Below are 16264 nucleotides of genomic sequence, written 5' to 3'. Positions count from 1 at the left end.
TATAAGGAAAATCTGCCTTTCAGTGGGAGCTTTGCCTCCCCAAAATGGCAGCTCTTATGCAAAAAATGAGAGGGTGGAGCCATGGTGCAATAGCAGAGCATCTCAAGTTTAATCTCAACCATCTCCAATTAAAAGGATCAGGTTATGTGCAAGGTCTTTTCCTGAGTCCCTCAGAGGACATCTGCTGGTCAAAGTAGACAGTCTTAAACTTGTAGTCTGGCCATACAATGCAATACTATGTATAATTAAAGCCCATGAAATTTTCGTGTCGCGTTAACAAGGGAACAAACCAAAGTCATATAGAAAACATGTCCATCAGCCTGCCTGTAGCCGGCTCCTTTAAAGTTCTCCCAAGCTCAGAACACACTCCAAAGAATGAGGATGGTGTAACCTCTTTAGCCCTACCACAGGCAGGCGTATGCCCTGAAATAACTTTTAAGGGAACAAATGATGGGTCCTTGTGCCCTTCACACAGACGGACCCAAAATGTTGTAGGTTGGGGTATATGGCTAGTGAAAATATAGCAGATATCGGTTTGTTGTAAATGAAAGGGGGGCAATGTTGTCAAACTGAGCCTGCTTCATCGGGGAGGGTGGGATATAAATCCAAACAAACAAATAAATAAAGGCTTTCATGGCTGGAGTCCATTGGTTGCTGTAGATTTTCTGGGCTGTGTGGCTGTGGTCTTGGCCTTGTGAGACCTGAAGTTTCACCAGCAACTGTGACTGGCATCTTCAGAGGTATAACCCAAAAAACTGAAGTTCTCTCTGGGTCAAAAGTGTGTGTGTTGGGGGAGGGAGCTGATAGTTATAATCTAAACAAATTGATTACTTTCTTTTTCATTTTTAGGCAATCTTGACTTGGGTTGACTATGAACTGATCAATCAAGACAAGACTTTGCACTTCTGCCATCATTCACTTGATCTTCACTGTGATCCAATAAGCTTTTTAAAAATAATGTATGTGTGACTGTACTGGATGATGCAGGAGGTGATTCCGATGTTCACGTCAAAGTTATAGCCATCAGATGCCAACATTTCAATGACCAAACTGCCGACAAGGAATGCTTCATTATTTTGTGTGGATTGCAAAAATGTTCTTCTTTTGACTTCATTGTATTGGCTTCACTGTATTCCTCCATGAACCACAGGAGAGATGTCAGTCTTATTCCTAGACTACTTAACATGCAAATAATAAATACACCAGCATCAATACATTCTGCCTACTGGCCACTAATGGGTTGAGGCTGATCACTTTTTGTTCAAATAGTAAGGAGTTAACGAATATTTTTGTAAATTTGAAAATTTGCAGTTAAAATTCTGGCAGATTGGAAAGGGAGACCTATTAAATATTTTAAAACTGGAACGACTTTGAGGGCTCCTTTTAAAGGATGTGATTTTCATAGTGTGTAACCTATATAAAATTATCAACCACACTATCAGTTTGCAATATTTTTACACCTTATTGTGTCCCCCCCCACCATATCTGAATTTTAATAGCACTCCTAACTAGGAATACTGAAAGAGTGAGAATATAAATTTGGATTTTTGCATGAAACCTGGAGTTTATTTAATGGTTATTTCTTCCATAATTCATTTCATTTTAGCTATAGAGTGCAACTGGTTTGATTCCTGCCCAGTGGGAAAGGCTTGTCTGACTAGGAGGCCAAGAAAGGAACTAGTGCTTGGAGCAACTTTACGATATTATTTCAATCACTTCCATTCAGCTCAAGTATAGTTCTTTCACCAATTGATAAAAGACCAGCCTGAGATCCTTAGCTCCCGCTACTACTGAGCTATGAGCAGCCTGAAACACGCTGGTGTTGAAGGCACCATGTCACCATAACAGCTTTGGAATTTGCAGCAAGATGCCCAGTAAGTCTAACAGTAAGGCCTAGGCAAGACTTTAAATGTGGAGGCTAGAAGACAGGCAAATTGTGTGCAGGCAAATTGACCCAGAAGCATTTATAGCCAGGTCAAGGAAAGTCAATCAGCTGCTTGTATGGATGAAACATGAGACAATATTCCTTCTGGTTTCAGAGTTTGCTATCCTACCACCAAAGGGCAGGAAGTAAAACATGAGCTGGGGAGAGAGGTATAAACTAGAGTTGCCAGATCCAGGTTGGGTAACTCCTGGAGATTTTGGGGTGGAGCCTGGGGAGAACAGGGACCTCAGTAGAGTAGAATGCCATAGAATCTACCCTCCAAAGCACCCATTTCCTCCAGGGGAACTCATTTCTGTAGTATGTGGGAATGAGCTGTAATTCCAGGGGATCCCCAGGTTCCACCTAGAGGCTGGCATCCCTAGTACCAGCTTCAAGGTGGGGCCTAGAGTTCTCCCAGAAGTACAACTAATCAGTTCCTCTGGAGGACATGGCAGCTTCAGAGGGCAGATTTTATGGCATCATTTTCCCACTCCACCTTCCCCATTCACTGCCCTGATTTCCCAAACTAGAGGTGGTAATCCTTGTCAGGAAGTATCCATAAATGCATAATTTTAAAGTCATGTTCCTGAAAAGGCATGATGTCCATAGTCAGGGGTTTTTTTGTAGCAGGAACTTCTTTGCATATTAGGCCACACCCCCTGATGCAGCCAAAGCTCCTGGAGCTTACAGTAGACCCTGTATTAAGAGCCCTGTAAGCTCTTGGAGGATTGGCTGCATCAGGGGGTATGGCCTAATATGCAAAGGAGTTCCCGCTACAAAAAAAGCCCTGTCCATAGTGATGAAAATCACTTTATCTGCATGGCAGCAGGAGCCCCGTTTTACAGTAAGATAGCCCCATGATGATCCAGGGCTGCTATTCCTTACCTATTTTCTTGTTTAATGAATACTTATAAACACTCTTTTATGGTGCTTTTAAAAACACATCCATTCCATCTAGGGTGGGTTGTAATGCAGATTAATTTTTGTGTTATCCTTTCGCAAATCCTCATTGGTTGGGTTTTCATTGATAATTACGGATTAAAATTTGGCTCTCGAACAGATTGTTTTCTCCTCTGTGGTTATTAGCAACCTCATCCATATCACTTAGTTATAGTCACATCGTAATTGCCTGCCTATGGTGGCATTCCTTTTACAATTTCCTCCTGTACAGCTGAATATATGTAGTCATTACTGAAAAGTGTAAATAAGGAACCCTTTTAGTAGCATAGTTTCCCTAGGTACCCACTGTGCTCTTATTATCTACAACGTACTCCCCCATCTGTAGTTCTGGTCTATTATAGGATAAAGACATAAGTATGAATTAAAAATTAAAATGCTTGTGTTGCAGACTGGAGAGCAAGGCCTATTAAAACATACCCAGCACACAAAAGCTCCCACTGCACTTTAGATGGATTGCAGCAAGCACCGGTTAAAGCAAGCCGATGAAAAATTAGAGATTTTCATCATCCAGTTAAATATAGTGCTAAGTGGTATGTGCTAGCATTAAAAGCAAATTACTTAGCACTTCACCAGTCACAGCATGGGAACGTTCTATTGGAAAGAGTATTTTCAGGAATGCAAAGACATTGGTTTATTAAATAAATCAGCTGGTAACACTGAGGGAAGGTAGCTGAAGGAGTACCAGCCAGTTTTAAGCGAATGTGTGGATTATAATCTAAGAGAAAGGGAGACAGGAATGTCCAGTTAATTGACATTTTTATTAGGATTTATCTGTGTATTGAATGTTTTGGGGTGCGAGAGTAATCTACAGGGCCTTTTGTAGAAAAAGCCAAGCAGGAACTCATTTGCATATTAGGCCACACCCCCTGATAGCACCATTGTTTCACACAGGGCTTTTTTGTAGAAAAAGCCAAGCAGGAACACATTTGCATATTAGGCCACACTCCCTGATGCCAAACCAACCAGAACTATGTTCCTGTGCTTTCCTGCTCAAAAAAAAAATCTATGATAGTAATAATAGTAATCTATAGTAATTGTAAAAATGCACAAGAGTATTGTCACGTGTGTACCCTGCAAACGTATGTGTTGGAGTCAAAATCTGGTTTCTCCAAAAAGGGTATCCTGTCCCTCAGCAGTAACATTCCAGGACGAGGAGGTGGGAGGCAGGAAGCAGAAAAGTTCCATTCTGTTGACATTCTGCTGGCAGATGGACCTGAGACCAGGTGGAGTCCTGATTCAGTCCCTCTATGCCAAAAATTATTGGCACTCCCCAAATTTGTACAATCAGCTTGTGGATGCCACGTGGATGTTGTTCAGTAAGGGAACAGTTGCAATTTCAGTAAACAAAGACAGAAAAAAAAATGTCTTGCAAAAATGTTTAACTTTTCTGTATTCCTGCCAAACTGCCGTGGGGTTACTTTGGGAAGCTCCTGTCAAAACTCCAGGGATGTCTGCCTTTCTGTTCTTCAGAACCTGCCTTTGGAGACTTTGGGCAGGGGGTGGGGAGGAGGCTGTGAGCATAAAGGAAATACCTGCCTTGCTGGAAGGCGGTCTGCCCAGAAGTTTCTCTGTGAGTTTGATGTCACTGGCTTGTTCCTGAGCCATTCCACAGAGTCCTGTAATTGCAGCTGTCTTTTCCAGAGACAGCACTGAGGAGACTTTTTGGGGGGTTCCATAACTGGGCCACCGGAAATGTAATCTGCCCCCAACTTGAAGAGATTGTAGAGGAATGGTGACGTTCCCTGCGTGTTTGGTGTGTGTGGCTTTCATGGGATCCATTCTATACATTTTTGAACCTGTGCCTGACATTTCCTCAAAAAGAACTTCCTTCGGGGTATATTCTTTTTTTTTGGGGGGGGGTGTCTCAAAGGTGCCTCAGTGATTAATAGGTACCACTTTGGAGGTGGTACCTTTTTGAGCCAGCTGCACTTCAGGTTGGGATGGGTTAAGGGTGGAGATGGGACAGCAGGTAGATGTGCATATTTGGATCTGCTTTTTTTGTCCACTCACCTGCAGTCCCTGGGGCGGCTTAAACCGCCCATCTGGAACCAGCCACAGTATAATAAAATCCAGTGCAAAAAGCCTCAAGGTACCAAAAGCCTCCAAGTACATTACTCGTGACCTGGATGGTCTACCCTTCAAAGCTAGCCCTATTTTGCCAGGTTTTCAAGACAGAGCAGGGGCAGCCCTGGTTAGCGCTGGAATGGGAGACCACCAAGGCAATCCAGAGTCACCATACTGAAACATGTGAATGTGAGATCACCAAGGGTGTCCAAGGTTACCATACTGGAGCAAGCAATGGCAAGTCACCTTTGTTGGTCTCTTGCCTTCAGATCCTCATGGTGTTACCATAAGCCAGCTGTGACTTGATGGCACTTTCCACCATTTTGAACATTTGTGTTGTGCTGAGAGTGGATTAGCCTTTCCAGAGTGTAGTATCTACAATGTAGGATCCTATTCTCTAAGTAAGGCCAAATTTAAAGATGAGGCTGGAAAGGCAAAAAAAAGAGAGAGAGAGAGTTCCACAGCTTTGCTCTGATACTCCTGTAAACTTTGCTATGCATCAGGCCTCAGATTCAGCAGGAGCTCACAGAAGCACAGCTCCTGAACCTTCTCCTCCCCACCTTGTCCACTGACTAGTAGGTGCAGCTGCATAACAATCCCTGGATGACCTCCACCACCTATGTTTCTACAAAGCGACCCCTGCTGTGCATGCCTATTTAGCACACCTTCTCAATATCCATGAGGGCTACAGATCTCTACCTTAGCTGTTTTGCACAGGTTGCAACTTGTTGCATGATTTAAACAAGGCTCTGAGGCCACACTGAATCTTTGCCTCTCTATCCTGGATGTTCACATTTAGTGGCTAAAAGAGGAAGGGGAGCTGGGAAATGACAGGTTAAAACTGAAGAATTTGGGGGTGGAGTCAGGAGAAGGCGGGGTTTGGGGAAGGGAGGGGCCTCAGCGTGGTGCAATGCCATAGAGTCCACCCTTCCAAGCAGCCATTTTCTCCAGCGGATCTTTGCCAGCAGGAGATCAGTTGTAAAAGTGGGAGATCTCCAGGCCTCCACGTAGAGGCTGGCAACCCTCGTTGAAACCATTGAATACCTAGGAAGAGGAAGATGAGATATTATTTATCCCTGTTTTGAAATTACCATGTGGCATATGTGATTTTTAAAAATTCTTCTTATCTGGTCCTGCCAATCCTGCCGCTTACACGAACAGAAAAGAAGCAACATGAGAGCGAGTTAACAAGGCGTAAGAGGATAGCTCCGAATGTTGTTCAGCATGAACCTGGCAACTTGTTAAGGAAACATCTGATGTCCCTTCTTTTCATCCTGTGAATTCATCAGCTTCCTCCTGAGGTAGGTTGAGACCTACCCCTAAATACTATCCTTCTGATGAAGTTGGTACATTTCTAAAGATGTTAAAAGGGAAATGCCTTAAACCACCAAACACAGTTGTTCATTGATAGATATTACAGAGTTCGCCTGAAAAATGAAAGGTTTCTGCATGGGATTTTTCAAAGAGCTTTCGAAGGCTGAAGAGGAAGACAGCTTCCAGGAAATCCCAGAGAAATAATCAGACAGGAGTTGGAGCGCAGGTCTGAACCGTCCTCAAAGACGTGCATGGATTTAAACTCCGCAATGGGTTATTAGGTTACAGCTGTAACAGTTTGGGCTTCCTTTTATCATCTTTATGGGGATGACACAGATTTATTTTCCTTCTTCTGTGGACTGAGTTGTGCAATTTCAAGACTGACAGAGCGCTTATCAGAAGTTAATAATTGGCTCCTCAAACCATTTGTTTGGTAACTCGGAACTGCTCGGTTTAGGTTTTCTAGAAGCTAATAGGCATAGCTCCTTCTCTGACATTTGATTTTAATGGTTGTATTGTTGCTCCCGTCTGCAGTTAAATGCCCCGGTGTTTTGCATAAGTCCAGGTTTTTCTCTCCAACAACATAATTTTAACTCTCTAGCTGCTGGAATGGGAAACAGTTTATTGTAACTCTTTGGATTCTTGTATTTCAAATTACTCCTGGATAAATTTTGGATTGTGCTTTGAAGGATCAGTGAATGCAAATTATCACACTCCATCATGGATTCTGAATGCAGCAGGGCGATGCCATAATGCTATTTAACCAGCCAGATTAGGCATTAGCCCTGTTCAAGTACTGAAAAATAACTTGTGTTGTAGGTGCAAAGAGAAGGGTTGGTTTGAGACAGGGCTAGAGTAAGACCAACTGATGCCCTCAGCACAGGTCAACATTGGGGCCCTTTAGCCCTTCTTTTGCTTAACTGATAAGACTGAATAAGTGCCAAAGGTGAAATAGATTAAAAATTCATTTTTCTTCCAGGCCATCCCTCAGACCAGACCCCACAACTATATTAAATATAAACTTTATATTAAAAGTATTTATTTAGCTTTATCAGAGGAGGTGGAGGTGATTGGATTTATTCCCCACCCTTCACTACCAAAAGGAGTCTCAGAGCAGCTTACAATCTCCATTCCCTTCTCCTCCTCACAACAGACACCCTGTGAGCGATGTTCCCTCTAAGCTACAGAATCTTGTGAGCAAAAATTCTACTTTGTGAGCTACTGGCATTAAAGTTGTGAGCTACTGCATAAATGAGTGTGTTCTGGGGTCATCCTTCCTGAGCTAAGACAAAAATGTGTGAGCTGGAGGCTAAAAATCTGTGAGCTAGCTCACACTAATTTATTTTAGAGGGAATACTGCCTGCCAGGTAGGTGGAGCTGTAAGAGCTCTGACAGAAACTGCCCTTGAGAGGAACAGCTCTGTGAGAACTTGTGACTGACTCAGGGGCACATCAGCAGGTGCATGTGGTGGAGTGGGGAATCAAACCCAGTTCTCCCATATAAGAGTCTGCACACTTAACCACTACACCAAACTGGCTCTTCAATAAATAATATAAGCAAAAAGAAATCTCTCTGTGGTGCCCCCCTTCTCTTGGTGCCTTAAGTACATGCTTATTTTGATTAATGGTTAATCCAGGGATAACCATGGTGGTCAGATAGGTTCATATTTAGGTGTTCATGTGGCTGTCCCAGACTAGGCCAGTTCTTTCTGTGTGTGATTTTGAATACCTATGGCATCATGGTATCTCAGAGGACAAGGAAAGGCAGTTTGGATAAATGTGCAAACAAATTTGTACGGATGGCGAAAACCCCTGTGGAAATAGGAATTTTCCAGCATTGCCAAAAACTTGCACAAAAACATTTCACTTTTGTTCCATATTCCACATCTTATTCTCATATTGTATCATCCCAGATCTAAAAATACTTTAGCTACTAGTTTGTTGATTTTTTTTTTTAAACGCTCTGCACTGAAAGCTATTCCTAAACAGACTATTATGCCCGTGTTTTATTGTTGAAGTATTTTCTTGGTGAGGTTTTTCTTTTTTTGGCCTTGCCATTGAAAACTCCCCTTTTAGAGCACTCACCTTGTTAGAAATGTTCATACAGCAATTATGCAGAATGCGCTGCTAGCTGCAAGATACCAACCCTGATGGAACAATAATAATTTGATGCAATGTGGCATTTTCTGATTCCCAAGGTAATGCATGCATGGCATACAAAACACTGTTATGTAGTCGTGCTTTACAGCAGGACTGACAGCAATTTATACAGGAAACAGTCAACTAAAATAGGGCAAGGAGAAATTAGCTGTGGATTATCACTGTGGGTTTATCTTCTTCTCCATATATAAGCAGAACTATTTTATTCCATTTTTCATTTTCTAGCTGAATATTTATTGGCTCAGCTTGGGACTCATCTAGGCAGGGAAATATCTGCCTGATCTTTCTATTTCTTCTAGATTAATTAATGGCTGAAGTGCCTGTCAAAGCTTTAGCCAGCTTCTGTAACTCAACGTACGCTTGCTTTTTTTGCAGTATTCTTTTTGGCTCCCTTGTTTAGTGAGGAGCTAGGGACAATGAGGCAAGCTGGCATATTGAAGACGAATGCAGATTTATACCCCGCCCTTTTCTCTGAATCAGGGATGCAGAGTGGCTTACAATTTCCTATATCTTCTTCCCCCATAACAGACACCCTGTGAGGTAGGTGGGACTGAGAGGGCACTCACAGCAGCTGCCCTTTCAAGGACAATCCTGCGATAACTATGGCTGACCCAAGGCCATTCCAGCAGGCACAAGTGGAGGAGTGGGGAATCAAACCCGGTTCTCCCAGATGAGAGTCCACGCACTTAACCACTACACCAAACTGGCTACAGTGTGAACAGAGGAAGCTCATCATGAATAATGTGGATAAGATCCAGGTGGGCAGCTGTGTTGGCCTGAAGCAATAGAACAGCTTCAAAATGGACAAGTACAGAGAAGGGCAACCAAGGTGATTAAGGGGTTGGTGTACCTTTCCTAGGAAGAAAGGCTGAAGAGCCTGTAACCTTTTTAGTCTAGAAATAAGACAATCAAGGGGGCATGCATGGTTATGCATCAGTGGATATGTTGTGTATGTGGACTCACGCAATATGTTTTACCATTGGAGCCATGTGGGAGCTTGAGGGACTCAGAACAATGGGAAGTAGGATCCAAATCCTTGCTGCCCGGGTTCAATCACAGGCCCCCTGCTCGTTCAAATGGCCCAATGGTGTTCTAGCGCGGGAACCTTGAACTGTATATAGTTGGCACCATGGGCCCAGTTCTTCAGCCTTAGAGTTCAGCCATTACTATGCTGTACTGAATAAAGAGAGCTATGATCACGGCAACCTCATCTCCTTCTTGCATTGAACCCACTATATTACAGGACAAAAGGAAATACTTATTTACTCCATGGATACTTAAGTTGTGTCATTCACTGCCGGTGGATGAAGCGATGGCCATAACCATGGATGTCTTTAAAAGGAGGTTATTAGACAGATTCATGGAGGAGATGTCCATCAATGGCTACTAGCCATGTTGACTAAAGGGGACCACTATATTCAAAGGCAGCATGCCTCAGTGCTGGGAGGCAGCGTCCAGGGAAGCCCTTGGCCTCTACACCTTGTTTGCTGTCCCTCCAGGGTAACTTGATTGGCTGTGATTTAAAAAAGGTTTCTGGACTAGATCATGGACCACTGGTCTGATCTAACAGGGCTTTTCTTATGTTCTTACGTTCATTTTGTAACTACCCCATGACAAAAGAAGACCATTCATATTTCTCTTTCACCATTGCCTCTGGTCCAAAGCTGTTCCTGTCTTGCAAGTGAGCTCTTTGTGATGCAAATGTGGATAATTTATCAGCTTTGAGTGATTTATTTGTTGGGCATTTCACTTGGGCTGGGTATTTCACCCAGTCGTTTGTGTCAGGCCATGCTCTGGTTACCAGTATTGTGGCAAGTCAATATGAAAACAATATCAGTCAAATCACAGTTGCTTGGATGAATTTGTTATTGTGGACTGAAGTTGCAGAAGAGAAGCACTGAGCTGTATATAGGTTGCAGTTAACATTTCTTTAAAGGAAGAGACAGTCTTGACCAATGTTCCATTTAAGCTGCAGAGTCTTGTGAGCAAAAATTCTACTTTGTGAGCTACTGGCATTAAAGTTGTGAGCTACTGACGTTAAAGTTGTAAACTACTGAATAAATTAGTGTGCTCTGGGGTCATTCTTCCTGAGTTAAGACAAAAATGTGTGAGCTGGAGGCTAAAAAATCTGTGAGCTAGTTTATGCTAACTCAGTTTATGCTAACTTAGTGGGAACACTGGTCTTGACTAATTTGAAAAACCTGAAGCTCTCTGAAACCAATCTTGGACATCCTGACTGATGACCTTTGTCCAAAAAGAGATGTTTGGGGCTGTGTCACTGACATCTGACCTCATGGCAGCTTTCAGTAATGTGGACTACGGTATTGTTCTGGAATGACTGCCCCCATGATTCGGTATTGGAGGCACCAGACTCACAATTTCAACTGCAGCCTATTTGCCAGACTTGTACCAAAACAATGGCATTAGAGACAGCTGTTAGGTCCTAAGGCACTGGTGCTGTAGTGCTGTCTCGAAAATTTCCATTTTGTCTTCCTTGCTCTTCAATATCTACATGAAAGCCCAGGAGGAGGTTGTCCAGATATTATGGGTAATAAGTTTGCAGATCAGGACTTTTTTTTGTAGCAGGAGCTCCTTTGCATATTAGGCCACACATCCTTGATGTAGCCAATCCTCCTGGAGCTTACAGTAGGCCCAGTACTAAGAGCCCTGTAAACTCTTGGAGGATTGACTACATCAGGGGGGTATGGCCTAATATGCAAAGGAGTTCCTGCTACAAAAAAAAAAGCTCTGCTGCAGATAATATTCAAATTTCCTTTTCAGCTGTGTTGATGAGGCAGTCAAGATTCTGAACAACTATGTGAAGATAATAATGGACTGGATAATGGCAAATAAAGTTCTGAGCTACTGCTTATTGTTAGTATAGTCAATGGCAGATTGAGGAATTTTCTCCACTTCTTGCAGGAATTCTTGAGGGAATTTGAGAGCATTTGAAGCAATGTTCTACTAGGTACAGAACATCTTCCTTGTGGCCTATAACACCTACACCAAAATCCTAAACAGCATTGTGTTTTTCTAAATCCATGGGCTTATAAGGGTGTAAGCACCAATAGTCTATAAAACCTGTCCAGATTTCAGTGAATTCTTGGGATAATTTTTTTAAAAACCTGTAAATTACAGTTTCTAAGGATGGATGTTGAATAGTTCTGAGGATAAATAACACTGTGATATTTCTGTTTGTGGGTCTGTTTCTGTACCCATTCAAGCTGCAAATCACTGAGTGTGAGTCTAAAGCTGGTTCATAGACAGGAATGTAGAAATTGATGTGCTCACAGAAGCAAGCCTGTAGAGTTGAAGAAATGAAATCTAGAAATGCAAATACAACCATACCATCAGTGTCATATTTAACATAGAGGCAGCGGGTTGGACAATGACTAAAATTTCCAGTGGCAGAATGAGACTTTCCTGCTTCCCCTTTCCACTGCTGCCCACAGATCTCCATAAACTGCTGCTCCTGAAAGATTGGAGGGGGAGAGGATGAATGGAATGAAGGGAGCAACAGGAAAGAGGGATTGGTGGAAATTGCCCATTTAGTCTGCCTCCAAACCAGTCTTGTAGCTATAGGTACAAAAAATTCCAACTGATAGTGGTACATAAAATCCCAATGGAAGGATCTCACAGTAGTTAAAAGTGTTGTTAAAGGGGTTAAAAGTATGAGGCCACTTTTGCCCCACTGCTCCAAATGGTCAAACATTAAGATTTTTCACCTTTAAACTGGAGCCTGATGACAGTTTAGGTTTTATTTTGCTGCTACAGTCTAACGTGGGTATCCATCTGGAACTATCATCCCTAAACCTATTCTTACAAGCACAGTATAAATTTGAGAATTAGCGCTTAGAGTGGCAATGATAACAGGGCTATCTATCAACATTTGCAGCTAATTCCCACGGGATGACCAAACTGTTGATTGTCCATTCTGTACCTAAACAAAGAGATGCTTGGCTAGAATTATGGCAGAAATCATAAGAATTTCACTGCTAGCTGTACCCCCATTTCATTGTCTGACAAAGTGTGCGTGCACACAAAAGCTGACATTCTCAACAAAACTTTGTTGGTCTTACAGGTGCTACTGGACTCCAACTTTGTTCTATAATTTAACCAAGATATGATAATTAAACAAAAAATGAATGAGAAATAGTATCCTGTGTGTGATATTCACGTGAGTAGCATGGGACAGGTTCTTGTTATGTTACGCCTTTGGAAAGCCTTATGGACCATTTAAAATTCATTGGTTTATCAATGTAATACATATTGGAGGAATGTCTCTATATCAGTTTACTGATTTCACTACATACGAGCATAGAAATATGATTAACTACATGAGTAATTGCCAGCTGCAAGTAAATAATACAGATGGATAGTTTCATTAAGGGAGCAATTTGGGGTCATGAGGTTCTAGTTGCAGCCCCCGATTTTTCGGAAAATATAGTTCTCAAAGCCACCAATGTGAAAGGGCGATAAAATATCACAAGTAGACTCACATTAAGCCGGATAATATGCAGGCTGCTTGATTTGTATTGAATATGTGTCTGGTGGCTGAAACCCACTGTAATGAACTTGCCCACAAATCACAGCTTAATGGGAATCTACTTATACATATTGCTTAATTAAAAGTTGTGAGCTTATTAACATGTGTCTTTGGCACTGAGCTTTGGGGATGTAATCTCTGTGCAAATAAGACTAGGTTGTAAAAGTTTTATAGATTGACAATGATATTAAATTCCACACCCTAATAAGCTGTTATTTTCCCAAAGAACAGTTCAAATTCTGTATATGTATGCTATTCCGGTATATTGGCTGTTCTGCTTTCCACTGCACATAGTACTTTCTGTTGTGTAAAATAAAGACAGCAACATGCCTTTGTTGACGTGTATTTCTTAGTGTTCATTGTGTGTCTTGCACAAGATGTATGATGTTACTGTTATATAACTATTGTAGTAAGGGGTGGAATTCTAGAAGGAGCTCCTTTGCATTTTAGACCACACACCCCTGATAAGAACATAAGAACATAAGAGAAGCCATGTTGGATCAGGCCAATCTTCTGCTCCATATTTTTATCCAATCCCCTCTTAAAGCTGGCTATGCTTGTAGCCACCACCACCTCCTATAGCTAATCCTCCAAAAGACTCTTTTTTGTAAGCTCTTGGAAGATTGACTACATCAGGGGTGTGTGGCCTAATATGCAAATGAGATCCTGCTAGAATTCCACCCCTGATGTAGCACAATTCACTAGCACCACTAGTTAGATTTTATCATTTGTTTCCTATAAAGAGATTAACGTTCTTTTCCTGTTGAAAAAAAAGTGGCGAGAAACATTAGTATTATTACTTTGTAATGTTTTCACTGCTATTTGCTGTATTTGGCTATATTATTTTAATTGTGAGCTGCCTGTCTGGAGAGGCAGCATACAAATTTTAAAAAATAAACTCTTTTTAATGACAAATGTAAAAACATTTTACTCTGGAAATGGCAAACACCAAAGAAATGGATTTGCTCTAATAGTGAAGTGAAATGCAGCACAAGCAATTAGGGACTATAACACTACGTCTGACCGAATAATATTGATCACACTTCATGGAAGGCCTATCAACTTAACCATCATTCTAGTTTACACACCAGCTACAAATGCTGAAGAGGAAGAAATTGAAAGCTTTTATGCAAGTGTCCAGGAAGAAATTGACTGCACACCTAAACTAGATCTGCTGACAAGCACAGGTGTCTGGAATGCAAAAGTAGGAAATTAAGTAGGATCAAATATCAGAAAATTCAGGCTAGGAGCATGAAATGAAGCAGGAGAGAGACTCATAAAATTATGTAAAGAAAACAATTGGTTCATTGCAAACACATGTTTTAGGCAACGGAATAAATGATTGTAGACATGGGCATCACCAGATAGTGAATACTGAAATCAAATAGATTATATAACTGGAAGCACAAGATGGAGAAGAGATGCTCTATTCTCTCCACTAAAACAAGCCCAGGAGCTGATTGTAATACACACCATGAATTATTGTCAAAAATTAGAATAAAGCTGAAGAAAAACAGGAAAACATTCATAGTGCTGACATATAATATAAACAACATTCCTGAAAAGTTTAAAGACACTGTAAAGAATGGATTTGCATTACTACATTCAAATGAATGGGAACTGGAAAAACTATTTGTTGAAACCAGTGATATTGTCAAGGAAGAGTGCACAAAGACTATTCCTGTAATCAAAAGAAATGAAAAGCCTTGATGGATGATGACTAATGAAATTCTTAAAGACAGATGAGAGCTAAAAGTAAAAGGTGACGGGAATAGAATCAGAAGATTAAATGCAGCATTTCAGTGATTCACACATAGAACTATTACAATAACCAGTGTAAAGAAATAGAAATGAACAATGACAACAAGGAAAGAACAAGGGATCTGTTCCACAAGATCCAAGACATCAAGGTGAAACTGAAAGCATAGTTAGGCATGCTGAACGATCAACATGGAAACACATTAACTGATGAGGACAAAATAAAGAAAAGATGGGAACAATATGCTGGAGAACTATACAGAAATGACATATTCCTTCCAAGAAGCACCTTTTGAATAAGAACCAGAAGTTTTAGGAACTGATGTGAAAGCTGCACTCAAAGCAACTGAGAAAAAGAAATCACCAGGATTAGATGGAACATCAACAGAGCTATTCAAGCCACCAACAAATGTGGAAAATAAAACAATGGCCCATAGACTGGAAATGTCAATCTACATTCCAATTTAAAAAAAAAAAAATGAGTTGAAGACTGCAACAGCTGTTGGACCATCACATTAATTTCTCATGTGAGTAAAGTAATGCTCAAATTTTACAACAAAGACTGTTGCCATAAGAAATGCCAGATATTCCAGCTAAATTCAGAAAAAGAAGAAGTACTTGATATAATGAAAATTTACTAAGGAGCTGCTCTGTCAGGAAGTTCATCCTAATGTTTAGTTGAAAACACTCTTGATTTAATTTCATTAGGTTTGGGGCAACAGAAAACAACTCTGTACCATCCTCTTTATTATATCCCTTCAAGTACTTGAAGGTGGTTATCATATCACCTTTCAGTCATCTCCTCTCCAAGATAAACATACCCAGCCTTTCCTTGTAGGACTTGGTCTCCAGGCCCCTCACCATCTTTGTTGCCATCCTCTGGACATGTTCCAGTTTGTCTATATTTTTCTCCAATTGCGGTGCCTCAGACTTAACGCAATACTTGAGGTGAGGTTAATCAGTCCAGAGTAAAGCAATACCATCACTTTGCAGGATCTGGACACTGTACTTCTGTTGATACAGCCAAAATTGAATTTGCATTTTTAGTCACCACATCACATTGTTGACTCATGTTCAGTGTATGTTCCATTAGGACCCCTAGATCCTTTTTGCACATATTACTGTCAAGGCAAGTCTCCCCCATCCTGTAATTAGGCATTTGATTTTTCCTACCTAAGAGCCTCATGGCGCAGAGTGTTAAAACAATAATAATAATAATAATAATAATAATAATAATAATAATAATAATAATAATAATAATAATAATAATAATAATAATAATAATAATAGATTTTATTTGTATCCCGCCCTCCCCGCCTAGGCGGCTCAGGGCGGCTAACAGCATTCCATACATTAACATAAATAAGTAAAACTTTAAATTTAACAATTAAAAAATTTAAACATATAAAAACCAGTTAATTGAGTTAAAATACATAATTTAAGTTACATTAAATGTATCTGGCAGCAATAAAACTGTTCTGGCGCTGGTTCTGCCAGTTTAGATAGTTCCATGATAATATTATAGATGGCGGTTCTTTT

This window comes from Heteronotia binoei, chromosome 7 (genome assembly GCF_032191835.1).
Source record: "Heteronotia binoei isolate CCM8104 ecotype False Entrance Well chromosome 7, APGP_CSIRO_Hbin_v1, whole genome shotgun sequence".
NCBI classification, from domain to species: Eukaryota; Metazoa; Chordata; class Lepidosauria; order Squamata; family Gekkonidae; genus Heteronotia; species Heteronotia binoei.
This window is presented reverse-complemented; position numbering follows the sequence as displayed.